General features: G+C 48.1%; 1 pseudogene; it reads right to left on the bottom strand.

Annotated features, from left to right (window-relative positions):
- Nucleotides 1-2,057: 2,057 nt before the first annotated feature.
- On the bottom strand, nt 2,058-2,778 carry LOC123041560 (uncharacterized; annotated as a pseudogene).
- Between the last annotated feature and the right edge of the window lie 14,192 nt (nt 2,779-16,970).

The raw sequence follows: 16,970 nt of genomic DNA, 5'->3' as shown, positions 1-16,970 counted from the left end.
GAGACGATCTCAATCGTTGAAGTGTCTAGGGGGTGGTACCGAAGAAGAAGTGTTATTTAAATACTAGTGGTTCAGCTGGCACCATAAAAAGTCGGAAGCAAATATTTCCGGTTCTCCTTTATTGTACTATGATGGTAGGAAAAGTGTTCAAATCACCCGAATGATTTTCTAGACAATTCATCTGCGTCCCACGTGTGCCACGCGTTCAGGCGTCTGCACCTTGTCCCTCTCCCTTATCTTATCTCCAGGCGTCTTCTTCCCCGCACCTGTTGTCTAGAAAATCCCCCTTTTCTTTCTCCTACCTCTCCCTTTTTCCTACTCGTCTCTCTCTCTATCCCTCTCTCTTAACCGGGTGGCCACCAGAGCAGCGAGTCACCGGTGCTGCTGCCATCAGTTGTTGCAACACACAGAAGGGAAAAGTGAAATGCTGCGAGCGCCGGAGGTACAGCGGTGATGAGATGTCGGACCCACATCACTATTGCATCACCGCTTCATCCCGACACCGATGTCAAAATGGAGTTTCACCGGAGTTGCATTGGAGCTTCGCCGGAGGTGCCAGTGCTGCGTTGGAGCTCCTCCCGGGCTGCAATGGAGCTTCGCGGGAGTTGTATTGGAGCTTCCGGAGCCGCCGGTGCTACGTTGGAACTCCTCCTGAGCTGCAATGAAGCTTCACCGGAGTTGTATTTGGATTTTCGTGGAGCCGCCGATGCTCCGTTGGAGCTCCTCCCGGGCTGCAATGGAGCTTCGCCAGAGTTGCATGGGAGCTCCGTCGGAGTCGTCGATGTTGCGTTGGAGCTCTGTCGGGGCCTGCAACAGAGCTTCGTCGGCCGCGTCGATGCTGCCATAAGCGTCGGGGTGCCGGTGCCACATACGGTGGTCGCCTGGTCGGCAACGTCGGCAAATCACTCATGTGCTGATTTTGAGCGGCGACACCGGGAAACTGCCATTAGCGGCCGATCGTGACTGGCTCGGTGAGAACTTTCCCTTTAGGAAAACAACCGCCCACTCCCTCTATCACCTCTCGCTCTCTCCGGGTTCCTCTCATTGTTACTCCATCGTCGTCTCGGAACCGTTGCTGCCGCCATGGTCTCCTAGAACGACGGAGAGAGCACTAAGGACTCCATGGAGGAGTTTGACTTAAATGTAAGCACCCTCTGTACTCGGGCTAGGGTTGGGGTTCTTGCTAGGATTTGGGGATTTTTTGATGAGGGACAATTTAGACCAGCAATCGATTTAACCATTTTCCATTCGAAGTCAACACAATTTTTTCTCTCTGAATGCATGCTCCTTTTCTCTGTGTTAATCCCTATTCTGTTTACAATTTTAGTAAGCTGCTTTTTTAAAATGTTTGCTCATTTAGTGTGGCCTGTCTGAAGTATTATATGTGAATGGAATAAGCTAAAGCTAGTTATGTGTGGATGTTGTATATCAGTTAAGCTATATAAGCTGGAGTTAGTTTTTTCGAGAAAACGCAAAAGAGTTGCGTTTCATTGCATTGAACAGGAAGACATCGGGGGTACAACCTCTAGAAAGGAGGGACACACACACGCACACACACACACACACATGACCGTCCTCACCAAGTGACTACAGCTAGGTGAGGAGGTGCCCTCAACTACAGACACGCAACGACATTAGGCCTCGCCCAGCCTTGCCTCCAGCCAAAATGGCGAAGCACCGAGACTCGGAGCAACAGGGCAGCATCACTGCCATTGCCAGACATTTCCAGGGACGAATGCAGCTTCAGAACTGCCCAGGCCGACGTACCTCGCACTCATGTGCCTAGAGAGTCGGCGGGTGAAAAGCAGGGCCTGATTGGAACTGGTGTAGCATCCATTGGGGATCGTTGGCGCAGGCAAACGTTGCGACCTGCTCCTTGTGTAGCAGTCTACACCAGATCGATGCATCGCCAACCACCATCTGCCGCATCAAGTACTCCACTTGCAGCCAAAGCAGCGCCATCAAGAGGGGAACGACGTTGAGACGCCGCCGCTGCCCGGTCCGGGAGGCCGGACCTAGGATTTCTCCCGGTGCTTGAGGAGGAGGTCCGGTCAGGGTCATGCCAACACCTCCAAGGAGGTGACGGCACCCTCGGGCGTCGCCGTTGACAGCACAGGCCGGCGCCGCGCGAGGATTTCGCCCCGACCCAAGAACGAAGACCTCAGATGCATTGGCAGACCGGGCATGGCGAAGAATCGTCGGAGAAGACCAACACACATGGGGGAAGCCTAGAAACGTTGTCGTCGCAGGAGTGGGCACCGACCAGCGCAGCTCCAGTAGGCCGGCCACCACCGGGAGCGCGTCCAGCGGGCTGCAACAGCCACCAGCACCGCGCCGCCGCCGCGCTGGCACGTAGCCTCCGCCGCGCTGGCACGTAGCCTCCGCCACCAGGATCCACCGGGGCACAACGGAGCAGCAACCGTCAGGGTCGTCGCGCGCGTGCTTGCTAACCCAGCGGCAACCGCCGGCGGCGGATGGGGGGGTGGGAGGAGGGAGAAGGATGGGTGGGGGCAGAGTGATTGTCGCGGGCCTGGGCGGGCTCGCGCGGCCTAGATCTAGGCACCCTCAACTCTGCCGCACGCATCAGCGGCCGGCGGCCGCCATGGCAGCGCCACCGCGCACGCAGTCCACGCCATCTCGACCTCCCCGCGAGCAGACGGCCGCCCGCCGCGCCACCGCGCGGTCCCGCCGCTCCAGCACGCCCAACAGCAGCGCGCGAGCACATGAACGAGGGCCCCGCCGCCGCCGTCCACCGGTGAGGGCTTTGCCCGCCGGCATCCTCCGGCGACGGCAAGGGGAGGGAGGGGAAGGAGGGGAGCCTGGGCGGCGGCTAGGGTTTCGCCTCCTGAGTCGCCCCTGGGAGCGACGCGGGGGCTCGCGGGAGGGGGGGGCATACCTCATAAGCTGGAGTTAGTGTTAGCGTTGTGTGACTTTTATTTGTATATGTTTCACAGAAATTTATAGACACAAGGGAGTGAGGCGTTTTGGCTCACAGGAGCATCTGCACATGTGCTGAATAGAAAAATCAAAACAAATATTAGAAACATTCAAAAAAATCCAATTTTTTTGGCACGGTAGATAATTTGGTGCGTGATGTCCGGTCCAAATTTCAAATCATTTGGACATCTGAGTAGCTCTCAACAAAAAAGACAAATTTGGGATCTGTTAAATAATGTACTGTTCGTATACTGTTCTGACCCAATTTGTCTTTTTTGCTGAGAGCTACTCAAATGTCCAAATGCTCTGAAATTTGGAGCGCACCAAATTATCTACCATGCACAAAAAATTTGGATTTTTTTGATTTTTTTATGAATTATTTCTTGAGCGGGTGCAGATGAGCCCGGGTTCAGAATTGGATATTCGGACACAAGGTTGTTAGAATCAAGATTCTTTTGTAAGATTCTATGACTTTACGATCCAAACTAACTTGTGTGATTCTACGATTCTCGTTCATAGAATTTACGCTTTTGCGATCCTGGTAGTGAAGATTCTACGATTTGCGATCTTGCCATCCAAGCTCCGATCTGATTCAGAATCATGATTATGACATAAACAAATGATAAAAGATATGGCGCATGGGAGAAACAAGACTTGTGTCATTACTTCTCTTTTGTATGGTATTCATACCCTCCTCAAGCTATTCCTTGGGCCTTTGCTCACTTTGACATATCTCTTCATCCATTGGCTCCATCAAATCAGGTTCTTCCACACACAAAAGTATTGGAGTGCAAAAGAAGTCTTCCTCATATTCTTCATTCTTCCCCTGTTCTTTCCTAGCCCTTGTTACCATCTTCATCTGATGAGCCGCCTCCCTTTTTCCTTTGCGTAGGAGTTTCTGTTTCTTGCTCTCCTCCTTTTTCCTACGCATATCTTCCCGTTTATTCATCTCTTCCTCCTCTACAAGCGGTGTCATCTCCTCCTGCCTCTCATGAGGATCTTGTTGCTCAAGCATCATTTTCTTAGCTTGCTCCTCTTGCTCATACATCTGGTAAAGCTTCTTGATCAGGTTCTTCACAGGGACGGTAATATCCAGAAAATCAACACCAGGAACAGCGTACAACTTCTCCTCTGTGAACTTGGAAGAGACATAGAACCATCGCTCGGTAAAGCTCAAGGCGACTGTCCAAGCCGTGTGCAACACAAACAGAAATTCATCAAGCTTAACACCAAGTCGATTCACGTACGACATGATATAGATCCCCTCGCCTTTGGGTAACCTCCTGATGATGGCGACCTCGTTGAGTGGGCTGAGCCAGCCGTCCTCGAGGACACCCACTCTGCGATCAAGCCACCTACTACAGTTGTAGTCGCTACCATATGAGAGGGCGCCCGGTTGCCCGTCCTCACCCGCCTCCTCCAGACGAGGCCCTTCTCTGCCGCCGACGAGACGGGCCACGCGCAGAGCCCCAGTGTACCCTGCCCGCTCCGGGGGGAAATGGGGGTACTCCTTCCGCCACCAGGACACCTTGGCATTCCTGGCCGATGCCTTGATCTTGAAGAGAAGGAAGGTGGTCGCATCCGGGCCTCTTTTCTTCCTCTCGTCGACGAAGCGACCAAACGCCCCCCATTGGCATAGCTCAGGATCAAACCGCCGTCTGTCAAACGAGGAGAGGAGCTGCGCATGTAGAGTGGAGAATACGATCTTGTACATGGTGAGGAAGTTCTCTGCAAGGGAGACGGCGTCCTCGTCCCTGAGGCCCCTCTCGACGGCGAGACAGTGGACGTCGTAGTCCGTCAGATTTGACCAGGCGGCGACACGGAGGAACTTCCGCACCTCCTCGGCCATCAGCCCGCTCCGGACGGCGACGGAGAGGGCCTCCTCCAACTCCCCCGCCGGCTGCCAGCTAGCAACCTCCTTCCCCTTCTCCGGCTTCCCCACCTTCTTCCGGTCAGCGACGGCGAGGGCTTCCTCCATGTCGACCGGCCGAATTGACCGGACGCAATCAACCCCCTTCCAGTTCTCACGGTCTGTCCGGGCAGCAAGCGAGAGGGCCTCCAGCAACTCGCTCAACTCCTCCGCGAGTTGCCGTCCCAGAACGGAACCAATCTCCATCCCCTTCTCCGGATGCTTCATCTTCTTCCGCGCGACGAAGGGGAGGGCCTCATCCAGCTCCTCCGCCGATCGCCGCCCGCTGGCTTGCACGGAATCGATCTCCATCTCCATCTCCTTTCCAGGCGTGGTTGATCGATAGAGACCTCGCCGCCGACGCGAGGTTAGGTTTTCCTCTTTTTGATTGATTGATGGGTCGCGAGGTTAGGCTGTTTCGTTTCCGTTTTCTTTATTTTTTTAGCGGAGTTTTTTTTACTTCTCTTAGTTTTTTTTTCAGACAATCTCGCGAAGCTTTATTTAAACTGTATCTCAATGTTTACAGAGATAAAAGATAGATTGCCGGGGTGTCCTAACCAAACATGACGACCCATCCCTAGCTTCAAAACATGCTTCGCTAAATTGTGAGCTTCGAAATTCGAGCTCCTAAATTCATGTCCAATATTACAAACTGCAAAAGAGGCACTGTGCTCCATGATTTCATGTAGAATAGCACCATAGCTAGTTGGGTTCCTTCGCTTGAGATCATCAACTACAACCTTACAATCAGAAGCAAGGTGAACGTGTTGCACATTGAGATCATCGGCAAGTGCAAGCCCTTCCCTTATCGCAAGAGATTCCAATGTTGGAGTGTCGCTCAGACCCTTGATCAATATCATTGATGCACCCTGAAAACAACCATTGTGGTCACGGCATATAGCAGCCGCCACCCCTCTACCTCGTGCAACAGCGGTATCCACATTTATCTTGCTGCAACCACTCAGAGGAGGGATCCAACGAGTTGGCCGATCGGTAGCTTGGTGCCTCCTCTCAGTCCCTGGTTCCGCTATAATTTTAAGATCCCTCAGGTAAGACTTGATGAACTGGTTTGTGGATTGAGGGCTCTGAAAAACGTCCTCATAAATCGCTTTGCGTCTTGCATGCCAGATGGCCCATATAGTCACCACTAAAACAGTGTACTCCTCCTGGCTCAGTGAATCATGCAGATTAAAAAGCCAGTTCCTCGCGTTGGTCTCCTCATTCATGCTTATATGTTCTACAAGAGATTGGTCAGAAAGTGCCATGCATCTTGAGTTTGTACATTCAAGGAGGGCGTGTCTCCAAGAATCATCTTGCCCGCACAGAGCACAAGTTCTTGTTGTGGACATATTTCGGTGGTGGAGGAGATCCATTGTAGGCATCGAGTGCCTTGCTAAGCGCCAAAGAAAAACCTTCAGTTTAGATGGCACCTTTGTATGCCATAATTCAGTCCATGCCATGTTGTTATCTCGAAGATCAGATGCACTTGCATTCTCTTCCATCCAGTTCTTCTTATGCTCCTTTTTGTTCTGCACTAAGTGATAGGCTGACTTGACCGTGAATCTGCCACTGCGCTCTCCGATCCAAGCCCAGAAATCCTCAACTAACCTCATGCAAAGGGGCAGAGAAAGGATCGTGTCAGCATCAAAAGGCAGAAAAGTTGCCCGAATAACATCTTCTCGCCAGGTAGCAGTGGTGTTGTCAATAAGTTCTGCCACCATAGCAGGCAGTTTATCTGTTAACGAGGTGATCGGCCGCATCGGCCCGATCCTGGGAAGCCAGTTTGTATTCCATATATTTGTGGTTGCCCCATTCCCTATTATCCTGATGACTCCCTGCTTCAATATCTCTCTTCCATCCCAATACCGAACGCCAAATCTGTGAAGGATTGCTACCCAACTATGCATGCATGAAAGACGTATTTGGATAGTAGGCCGCTTTAAGCAATCTTGCACTAAGAGATAGTGGGTCCTCGAGCAACCTCCACGCTTGCCGAGCCAACAAAGATAAGTTAAAGATCTCGATGTCTCTGAAGCCTATTCCTCCCAGGTATTTCGGCTTTGTCATAACATCCCACGAGACCCAAGCAGGCTTTCTCTTTCCCCTCTTACTACCCCACCAAAATTGGCGGATGATAGCGTTGATGTTATCACACAATCCTTGGGGTAATCTGAAGCATGCCATAGAGTAAACCGGTATAGCTTGTGCCACCAATTTTATTAGCACTTCCTTCCCTGCTGCAGATAACAGTTTCTCCATCCAACCTCTGACTTTTTCCCAAACTCCGTCGTGCAGGTATTTGAACGTGTCCACCTTGGAATGTCCAACATCTGTAGGCATACCCAAGTATCGATCACTTAGAGATTCATTCTGAACATTCAAGTTTTTCTTGATGCTATCTCGTAGAGATTGAGGGCACCCCTTGTTGGAAATATGCCCTAGAGGCAATAATAAATTGATTATTATTATATTTCCTTGTTCATGATAATCGTTTATTATCCATGCTAGAATTGTATTGATAGGAAACTCAGATACATGTGTGGATACATAGACAACACCATGTCCCTAGTAAGCCTCTAGTTGACTAGCTCGTTAATCAGTAGATGGTTACGGTTTCCTGACCATGGACATTGGATGTCGTTGATAACGGGATCACATCATTAGGAGAATGATGTGATGGACAAGACCCAATCCTAAGCCTAGCACAAGATCATGTAGTTCGTATGCTAAAGCTTTTCTAATGTCTAGTATCATTTCCTTAGACCATGAGATTGTGCAACTCCCGGATACCGTAGGAGTGCTTTGGGTGTGCCAAACGTCACAACGTAACTGAGTGGCTATAAAGGTACACTGCGGGTATCTCTGAAAGTGTTTGTTGGGTTGGCACGAATCGAGATTGGGATTTTGTCACTCCGTGTAAACGGAGAGGTATCTCTGGGCCCACTCGGTAGGACATCATCATAATGTGCACAATGTGACCAAGGGGTTGATCACGGGATGATGTGTTACGGAACGAGTAAAGAGACTTGCCGGTAACGAGATTGAACAAGGTATCGGTATACCGACGATCGAATCTCGGGCAAGTACCATACCGCTAGACAAAGGGAATTGTATACGGGATCGATTGAGTCCTTGACATCGTGGTTCATCCGATGAGATCATCGTGGAACATGTGGGAGCCAACATGGGTATCCAGATCCCGCTGTTGGTTATTGACCGGAGAACGTCTCGGTCATGTCTGCATGTCTCCCGAACCCGTAGGGTCTACACACTTAAGGTTCGATGACGCTAGGGTTATAAAGGAAGCTTGTATGTGGTTACCGAATGTTGTTCGGAGTCCCGGATGAGATCCCGGACGTCACGAGGAGTTCCGGAATGGTCCGGAGGTAAAGATTTATATATAGGAAGTCCTGTTTCGGCCATCGGGACAAGTTTCGGGGTCATCGGTATTGTACCGGGACCACCGGAAGGGTCCCGGGGGCCCACCGGGTGGGGCCACCTGCCCCGGGGGGCCACATGGGCTGTAGGGGGTGCGCCTTGGCCTACATGGGCCAAGGGCACCAGCCCCTAGAGGCCCATGCACCAAGATATAGGAAAAAGGGGAGAGTCCTCAAGGGGGAAGGCACCTCCGAGGTGCCTTGGGGAGGATGGACTCCTCCCCCCCTCTTAGCCGCACCCCTTTCTTGGAGGAAGGGGCAAGGCTGCGCCTCCCCCCTCTCCCCTGCCCCTATATATAGTGGAGGGGAGGGAGGGCATCCATACCTGAGCCCTTGGCGCCTCCCTCCCTCCCGTGACACCTCCTCCTCTCCCGTAGGTGCTTGGCGAAGCCCTGCAGGATTGCCACGCTCCTCCATCACCACCTCGCCGTTGTGCTGCTGCTGGATGGAGTCTTCCTCAACCTCTCCCTCTCTCCTTGCTGGATCAAGGCGTGGGAGACATCGTCGAGCTGTACGTGTGTTGAACGCGGAGGTGCCGTCCGTTCGGCACTAGGATCATCGGTGATCTGAATCACGACGAGTACGACTCCATCAACCCCGTTCACTTGAACGCTTCCGCTTAGCGATCTACAAGGGTATGTAGATGCACTCTCCTTTTCTACTCGTTGCTGGTCTCTCCATAGATAGATCTTGGTGTTACGTAGGAAATTTTTTGAATTTCTGCTACGTTCCCCAACAGTGGCATCATGAGCTAGGTCTATTGCGTAGATTCTTTGCACGAGTAGAACACAAAGTAGTTGTGGGCGTCGATATTGTTCAATATGCTTGCCGTTACTAGTCTTATCTTGATTCGGCGGCATCGTGGGATGAAGCGGCCCGGACCAACCTTACACGTACGCTTACGTGAGACCGGTTCCACCGACAAACATGCACTAGTTGCATAAGGTGGCTGGCGGGTGTCTGTCTCTCCCACTTTAGTCGGATCGGATTCGATGAAAAGGGTCCTTATGAAGGGTAAATAGCAATTGGCATATCACGTTGTGGTTCATGCGTAGGTAAGAAACGTTCTTGCTAGAAACCCATAGCAGCCACGTAAAACATGCAAACAACAATTAGAGGACGTCTAACTTGTTTTTGCAGGGTATGCTATGTGATGTGATATGGCCAAAAAGGATGTGATGAATGACATATGTGATGTATGAGATTGATCATGTTCTTGTAATAGGAATCACGACTTGCATGTCGATGAGTATGACAACCGGCAGGAGCCATAGGAGTTGTCTTTATTTATTTGTGACCTGCGTGTCAACTTAAACGTCATGTAATTACTTTACTTTATTGCTAACCGTTAGCCATAGTAGTAGAAGTAATAGTTGGCGAGGCAACTTCATGAAGACACGATGATGGAGATCATGATGATGGAGATCATGGTGTCATGCCGGTGACGATGATGATCATGGAGCCCCGAAGATGGAGATCAAAAGGAGCAAAGTGATGATGGCCATATCATGTCACTATTTGATTGCATGTGATGTTTATCATGTTTATACATCTTATTTGCTTAGAACGACGGTAGTAAATAAGATGATCCCTTACAACAATTTCAAGAAGTGTTCTCCCCTAACTGTGCACCGTTGCGACAGTTCGTGTTTCGAAGCACCACGTGATGATCGGGTGTTAGATTCTAACGTTCACATACAACGGGTGTAAGACAGATTTACACACGCGAAACACTTAGGGTTAACTTGACGAGCGTAGCATGTACAGACATGGCCTCGGAACACGGAGACCGAAAGGTTGAACATGAGTCGTATAGAAGATACGATCAACATGAAGATGTTCACCCATGATGACTAGTCCGTCTCACGTGATGATCGGACACGGCCTAGTTTGACTCGGATCATGTAATCACTTAGATGACTAGAGGGATGTCTATCTGAGTGGGAGTTCATAAGATGAACTTAATTATCCTGAACATAGTCAAAAGGTTTTTGCAAATTATGTCGTAGCTCACGCTATAGTTCTACTGTTTAGATACGTTCCTAGAGAAAAATTAGTTGAAAGTTGATAGTAGCAATTATGCGGACTAGGTCCGTAAACTGAGGATTGTCCTCATTGCTTCATAGAAGGCTTATGTCCTTAATGCACCGCTCAGTGTGCTGAACCTCAAACGTTGTCTGTGGTTGTTGCGAACATCTGACATACACGTTTTGATAACTACGTGATAGTTCAGTTAAACGGTTTAGAGTTGAGGCACCAAAGACGTTTTTGAAACATCGCGAAACATATGAGATGTTTTGAGGGCTGAAATTGGGATTTCAGGCTCGTGCCCATGTCAAGAGGTATAAGACCTCCGATGACTTTCTTAACCTGCAAACTAAGGAGAAAAGCTCAATTGTTGAGCTTGTGCTCAGATTGTCTGAGTACAACAATCATTTGAATCGAGTGGGAGTTGATCTTCCAGATAAGACAGTGATGGTTCTCCAAAGTCATTGCCACCAAGCTGTTAGAGCTTCGTGATGAACTATAACATATCAGGGATAGATATGATGATCCTTGAGGTATTCGCGATGTTTGACACCGCGAAAGTAGAAATCAAGAAGGAGCATCAATTGTTGATGGTTGGTGAAACCACTAGTTTCAAGAAGGGCAAGGGCAAGAAGGGATACTTCATGAAACGGCAAATCAGCTGCTGCTCTAGTGAAGAAACCCAAGGTAAAACCCAAACCCGAGACTAAGTGCTTCTATAATAAGGGGAACAACCACTAGAGCAGAATTACCCTAGATACTTGGTAGATAAGAAGGCTGGCAAGGTCGATAGAAGTATATTGGATATACATTATGTTAATGTGTACTTTACTAGTACTCCTAGTAGCACCAGGGTATTAGATACCGGTTCGGTTGCTAAGTGTTAGTAACTCGAAACAAAAAGCTACGGAATAAAACGGAGACTAGCTAAAGGTGAGCTGACGATACGTGTTGGAAGTGTTTCCAAGTTTGATGTGATCTAACATTGCACGCTCCCTCTACCATCAAGATTAGTATTAAACCAGAATAAGTGCTCTTGCACCTAAAGGAATGGTTTATTGAATTTTGATCGTAGGGATACACATTTTCATGCCAAAAGATATAAGATAGTAATGATAGTACCACTTACTTGTGGCACTGCCATGTAAGTCATAATGGTATAAAACGCATGAAGAAGCTCCATGTTGATGGATCTTTGGACTCACTCGTTTTAGAAAAGTTTGAGACATGCGAACCATGTCTATTGGTGTATACGCATGAAGAAACTCCATGCAGATGGATCGTTTGGACTCACTTGATTATGAATCACTTGAGATATGCAAATCATACCACATGGGCAAGATGACTGAAAAGCCTCGTTTTCAGTAAGATGGAACAAGATAGCAACTTATTGGAAGTAACACATTTTGATGTGTGCAGTCCAATGAGTGTTGAGGCATGCAGTGAATATCGTTATGTTTTTACTTCACAGATGATTCGAGTAGATGTTGAGAATATTTACTTGATGAAACACAAGTCTGAATTATTGAATGGTTCAAATAATTTCAGAGTGAAGTAGAAGATCATTATGACAAGAGGATAAAATGTCTATGATATGATCATAGAGATGAATATCTGAGTTACGAGTTTTGGCACACAATTAAGACATTGTGGAAATTGTTTCGCAATTAATACCGCCTGGAACACCATAGTGTGATGGTGTGTCCAAACGTCATAGTTGCACCCTATTGGATATGGTGCATACCATGATGTCTCTTATCGAGTTACCACTATCGTTCATGGGTTAGGCATTAGAGACAACCACATTCACTTTAAAGAGGGCACCACATAATTTCGTTGAGACGACACCGTATGAACTATGGTTTGGAGAAACCTAAGTTGCCGTTTCTTGAAAGTTTGGGGCTGCGACGCTTATGTGAAAAGGTTTCAGGTTGATAAGCTCGAACCCAAAGCAGATAAAATGCATCTTCATAGGACACCCAAAAACAGTTGGGTATACCTCCTAATTCAGATCCGAAAGCAATAGGGATTGTTTCTTGAATCGGGTCCTTTTTCGAGGAAAGGTTTCTCTCGAAAAGTTGAGTGGGAGGATGGTGGAGACTTGATGAGGTTATTGAACCGTCACTTCAACAAGTGTGTAGCAGGGCACAGGAAGTTGTTCCTGTGGCACCTACACCAATTGAAGTGGAAGCTTATGATATGATCATGAAGTTTCGGATCAAGTCACTACCGAACCTCGTAGGGTGACAAGGATACGTACTACTTCAGAGTGGTACAGTAATCCTGTCTTGAAGGTCATGTTGCTAGACAACAATGAACCTACGAGCTATGGAGAAGCGATGGTGGGCCCGGATTCCGATAAATGGCTCAAGGCCATAAAACCCGAGAGAGGATCCATGTATGAAAACAAAGTGTAGACTTTGGAAGAACTACTTGATGGTCGTAAGGCTGTTAGGTACATATGGATTTTGAAAGGAAGACAGACAATGATGGTAAGTGTCACCATTGAGAAATCTCGACTTGTCGTTAAGATGTTTTTCGACAAGTTCAAGGAGTTGACTACGATGAGACTTTCTCACTCGTAGCGATGCTAAGAGTCTGTTGGAATTATATTAGCAATTACTGCATTATTTATGAAATCTTGCAGATAGGATGTCAAAACATTGTTTCCCCGACGATTCTTGAGGAAAGGTTGTATGTGATACAACCGGAAGGTTTTGGTCTATCCTGAAATATGCTAATAAGTATGCAAAGCTCCAGCAATCCTTCTGAGGACTGGAGTGAGCATCTCGGAGTTGGAATGTATGCTTTGATGATGATCAAAGATTTTGGGTGTATACAAAGTTTATGAGAAACTTGTATTTCCAAAGAAGTGAGTGGGAGCACTATAGAATTTCTGATGAGTATATGTTGTTGACATATTAATGATCAGAAATGACGTAGAATTTCTGGAAAGCATATAGGGTTATTTGGAAAGTGTTTTCAATGGAAAACCTGGATTAAGCTACTTGAACATTGAGCATCAAGATCTATAAGGATAGATCAAAACGCTTAATAGTACTTTCAAATGAGCACATGCCTTGACGTGATCTTGAAGGTGTTCAAGATGGATCAGTCAAAGAAGGAGTTCTTGCCTGAGTTGTAAGGTATGAAGTTAAGACTTAAAGCTCGACCATGGCAGAATAGAGAGAAAGGAACGAAGGTCGTCCCCTATGCTTAAGACATAGGCTCTACAGTATGCTATGCTGTGTACCGCACCTGAAGTGTGCTTTACCATGAGTCAGTCAAGGGGTACAAGAGTGATCCAAGAATGGATCACAGGACAGCGGTCAAAGTTATCCTTAGTAACTAGTGGGCTAAGGAATTTTCTCGATTATGGAGGTGGTAAAGGGTTCGTCGTAAAGGGTTACGTCGATGCAAGCTTAACACCTATCCGGATAGCTCTGAGTAGAGATACCGGATACGTATAATGGAGCAACAATTTAGAATAGCTCCAAGTAGAACAGTTATTTGGAATAGCTCCAAATAGAACGTGGTAGCTACATCTAGGAGATGACATAGAGATTTGTAAAGCACACACGGATCTGAAAGGTTCAGACCCGTTGACTATAACCTCTCTCACAAGCATAACATGATCAAACCCAGAACTCATCGAGTGTTAATCACATGGTAAATGTGAACTAGATTATTGACTCTAGTAAACTCTTTAGTCACATGGGGATGTGACCTTGAGTGTTAATCACATATCGATGTGAACTAGATTATTGACTCTAGTGCAAGTGGGAGACTGTTGGAAATATGCCCTAGAGGCAATAATAAATTGATTATTATTATATTTCCTTGTTCATGATAATCGTTTATTATCCATGCTAGAATTGTATTGATAGGAAACTCAGATACATGTGTGGATACATAGACAACACCATGTCCCTAGTAAGCCTCTAGTTGACTAGCTCGTTAATCAATAGATGGTTACGGTTTCCTGACCATGGACATTGGATGTCGTTGATAATGGGATCACATCATTAGGAGAATGATGTGATGGACAAGACCCAATCCTAAGCCTAGCACAAGATCATGTAGTTCGTATGCTAAAGCTTTTCTAATGTCAAGTATCATTTCCTTAGACCATGAGATTGTGCAACTCCCGGATACCGTAGGAGTGCTTTGGGTGTGCCAAACGTCACAACGTAACTGGGTGGCTATAAAGGTACACTACGGGTATCTCTGAAAGTGTCTGTTGGGTTGGCACGAATCGAGATTGGGATTTTGTCACTCCGTGTAAACGGAGAGGTATCTCTGGGCCCACTCGGTAGGACATCATCATAATGTGCACAATGTGACCAAGGGGTTGATCACGGGATGATGTGTTACGGAACGAGTAAAGAGACTTGCCGGTAACGAGATTGAACAAGGTATCGGTATACCGACGATCGAATCTCGGGCAAGTACCATACCGCTAGACAAAGGGAATTGTATACGGGATCGATTGAGTCCTTGACATCGTGGTTCATCCGATGAGATCATCGTGGAACATGTGGGAGACAACATGGGTATCCAGATCCCGCTGTTGGTTATTGACCGGAGAACGTCTCGGTCATGTCTGCATGTCTCCCGAACCCGTAGGGTCTACACACTTAAGGTTCGATGACGCTAGGGTTATAAAGGAAGCTTGTATGTGGTTACCGAATGTTGTTCGTTGTCCCAGATGAGATCCCGGACGTCACGAGGAGTTCCAGAATGGTCCGGAGGTAAAGATTTATATATAGGAAGTCCTGTTTCGGCCATCGGGACAAGTTTTGGGGTCATCGGTATTGTACCGGGACCACCGGAAGGGTCCCGGGGGCCCACCGGGTGGGGCCACCTGCCCCGGGGGGCCACATGGGCTGTAGGGGGTGCGCCTTGGCCTACATGGGCCAAGGGCACCAGCCCCTAGAGGCCCATGCGCCAAGATATAGGAAAAAGGGGAGAGTCCTCAAGGGGGAAGGCACCTCCGAGGTGCCTTGGGGAGGATGGACTCCTCCCCCCCTCTTAGCCGCACCCCTTTCTTGGAGGAAGGGGCAAGGCTGCGCCTCCCCCCTCTCCCCTGCCCCTATATATAGTGGAGGGGAGGGAGGGCATCCATACCTGAGCCCTTGGCGCCTCCCTCCCTCCCGTGACACCTCCTCCTCTCCCGTAGGTGCTTGGCGAAGCCCTGCAGGATTGCCACACTCCTCCATCACCACCACGCCGTTGTGCTGCTGCTGGATGGAGTCTTCCTCAACCTCTCCCTCTCTCCTTGCTGGATCAAGGCGTGGGAGACATCGTCGAGCTGTACGTGTGTTGAACGCGGAGGTGCCGTCCGTTCGGCACTAGGATCATCGGTGATCTGAATCACGACGAGTACGACTCCATCAACCCCGTTCACTTGAACGCTTCCGCTTAGCGATCTACAAGGGTATGTAGATGCACTCTCCTTTTCTACTCGTTGCTGGTCTCTCCATAGATAGATCTTGGTGTTACGTAGGAAAATTTTTGAATTTCTGCTACGTTCCCTAACACCCCTTGCTAAAAAATATGGAAGATTTTGCGCGGTTGATTCTCTGACCGGAAGCATTGCAGTAAGTTTCCAGAAGGTTTGAAACCCTAGTCGCACCTTGATCACTTGCCTTGAAAAGCAGCAAGCTGTCGTCAGCAAATAGAAGATGATTAATCGGCGGTGCGGAAGCTGCCACCTTAATCCCCTCAAATCCAGACGAATGAGAATTTGTCTTTAAAAGGCACAAAAGGCCCTCTGCTGCAATCAAGAAAGGTAAGGAGAGATAGGATCTCCCTGTCGAACACCTCGGCTCGGTAAAAACTCTTCTAAATTTCCTCCATTAAATAGAACTGAGAAAGAGACTGACTGAACCATGCCCATGACTGTCTGCACCCAAGATTTTGCAAAACCCAGTTTCTCCATCATTGCACGCAAATAAGGACACTCTAGCCTATCGTAAGCTTTCATCATATCCAGCTTCAAAGCACAAAAGCTGTTAGATTTGGCACTGCTTCTCTTCATAAAATGTAGGCATTCGTAGGCACATATGATGTTGTCCGTCATCAGTCTACCAGGAACAAACGCAGACTGCTCCTCCGATATGATGTCTGGGAGGATCACTTTTAGCCTGTTTGACACCACTTTGGAAGCGATTTTATAGATTACATTACACAAACTTATTGGCCGAAACTGAGAGAGTTGAGTTGCATTAAGAACCTTTGGGATGAGTACCAGAACAGTGTCATTGATACATGCAGCCTCCTCCTCCCCTCTCACAATTCTCAATACTGCCTTTGTCACTTCCTCTCCACATATATCCCAGTGTTGTTGATAAAAATGTGTTGGGAAACCATCCGGGCCCGGGGCCTTTGTTGGCATCATCTAGAACAGTGCTTTTTTACCTCCTCTGTTGTATAAGGTGCTAGAAGCATAGCATTCATCTCATCAGAAACCTTCCGGGGCACGTGTGACAGCACATGTTCCATACCTGACACCCCTTCTGATGTATATAGATTTCTATAAAACTCTGTTACCATATTTTTGAGCTCCGATTGATCCTCTGTTAGCACGCCCAAAGAATTCATAAGTGCTTTAATCATGTTTTTCTTTATCCGTTGGCTAGCGCGAAGATGAAAGAACC

The sequence above is a fragment of the Triticum aestivum genome, chromosome 2B (assembly GCF_018294505.1).
Source record: "Triticum aestivum cultivar Chinese Spring chromosome 2B, IWGSC CS RefSeq v2.1, whole genome shotgun sequence".
Taxonomy (NCBI): domain Eukaryota; kingdom Viridiplantae; phylum Streptophyta; class Magnoliopsida; order Poales; family Poaceae; genus Triticum; species Triticum aestivum.
Note: the sequence above shows the minus strand (reverse complement) of the source record. Positions and strands in the feature narration are given on the sequence as shown.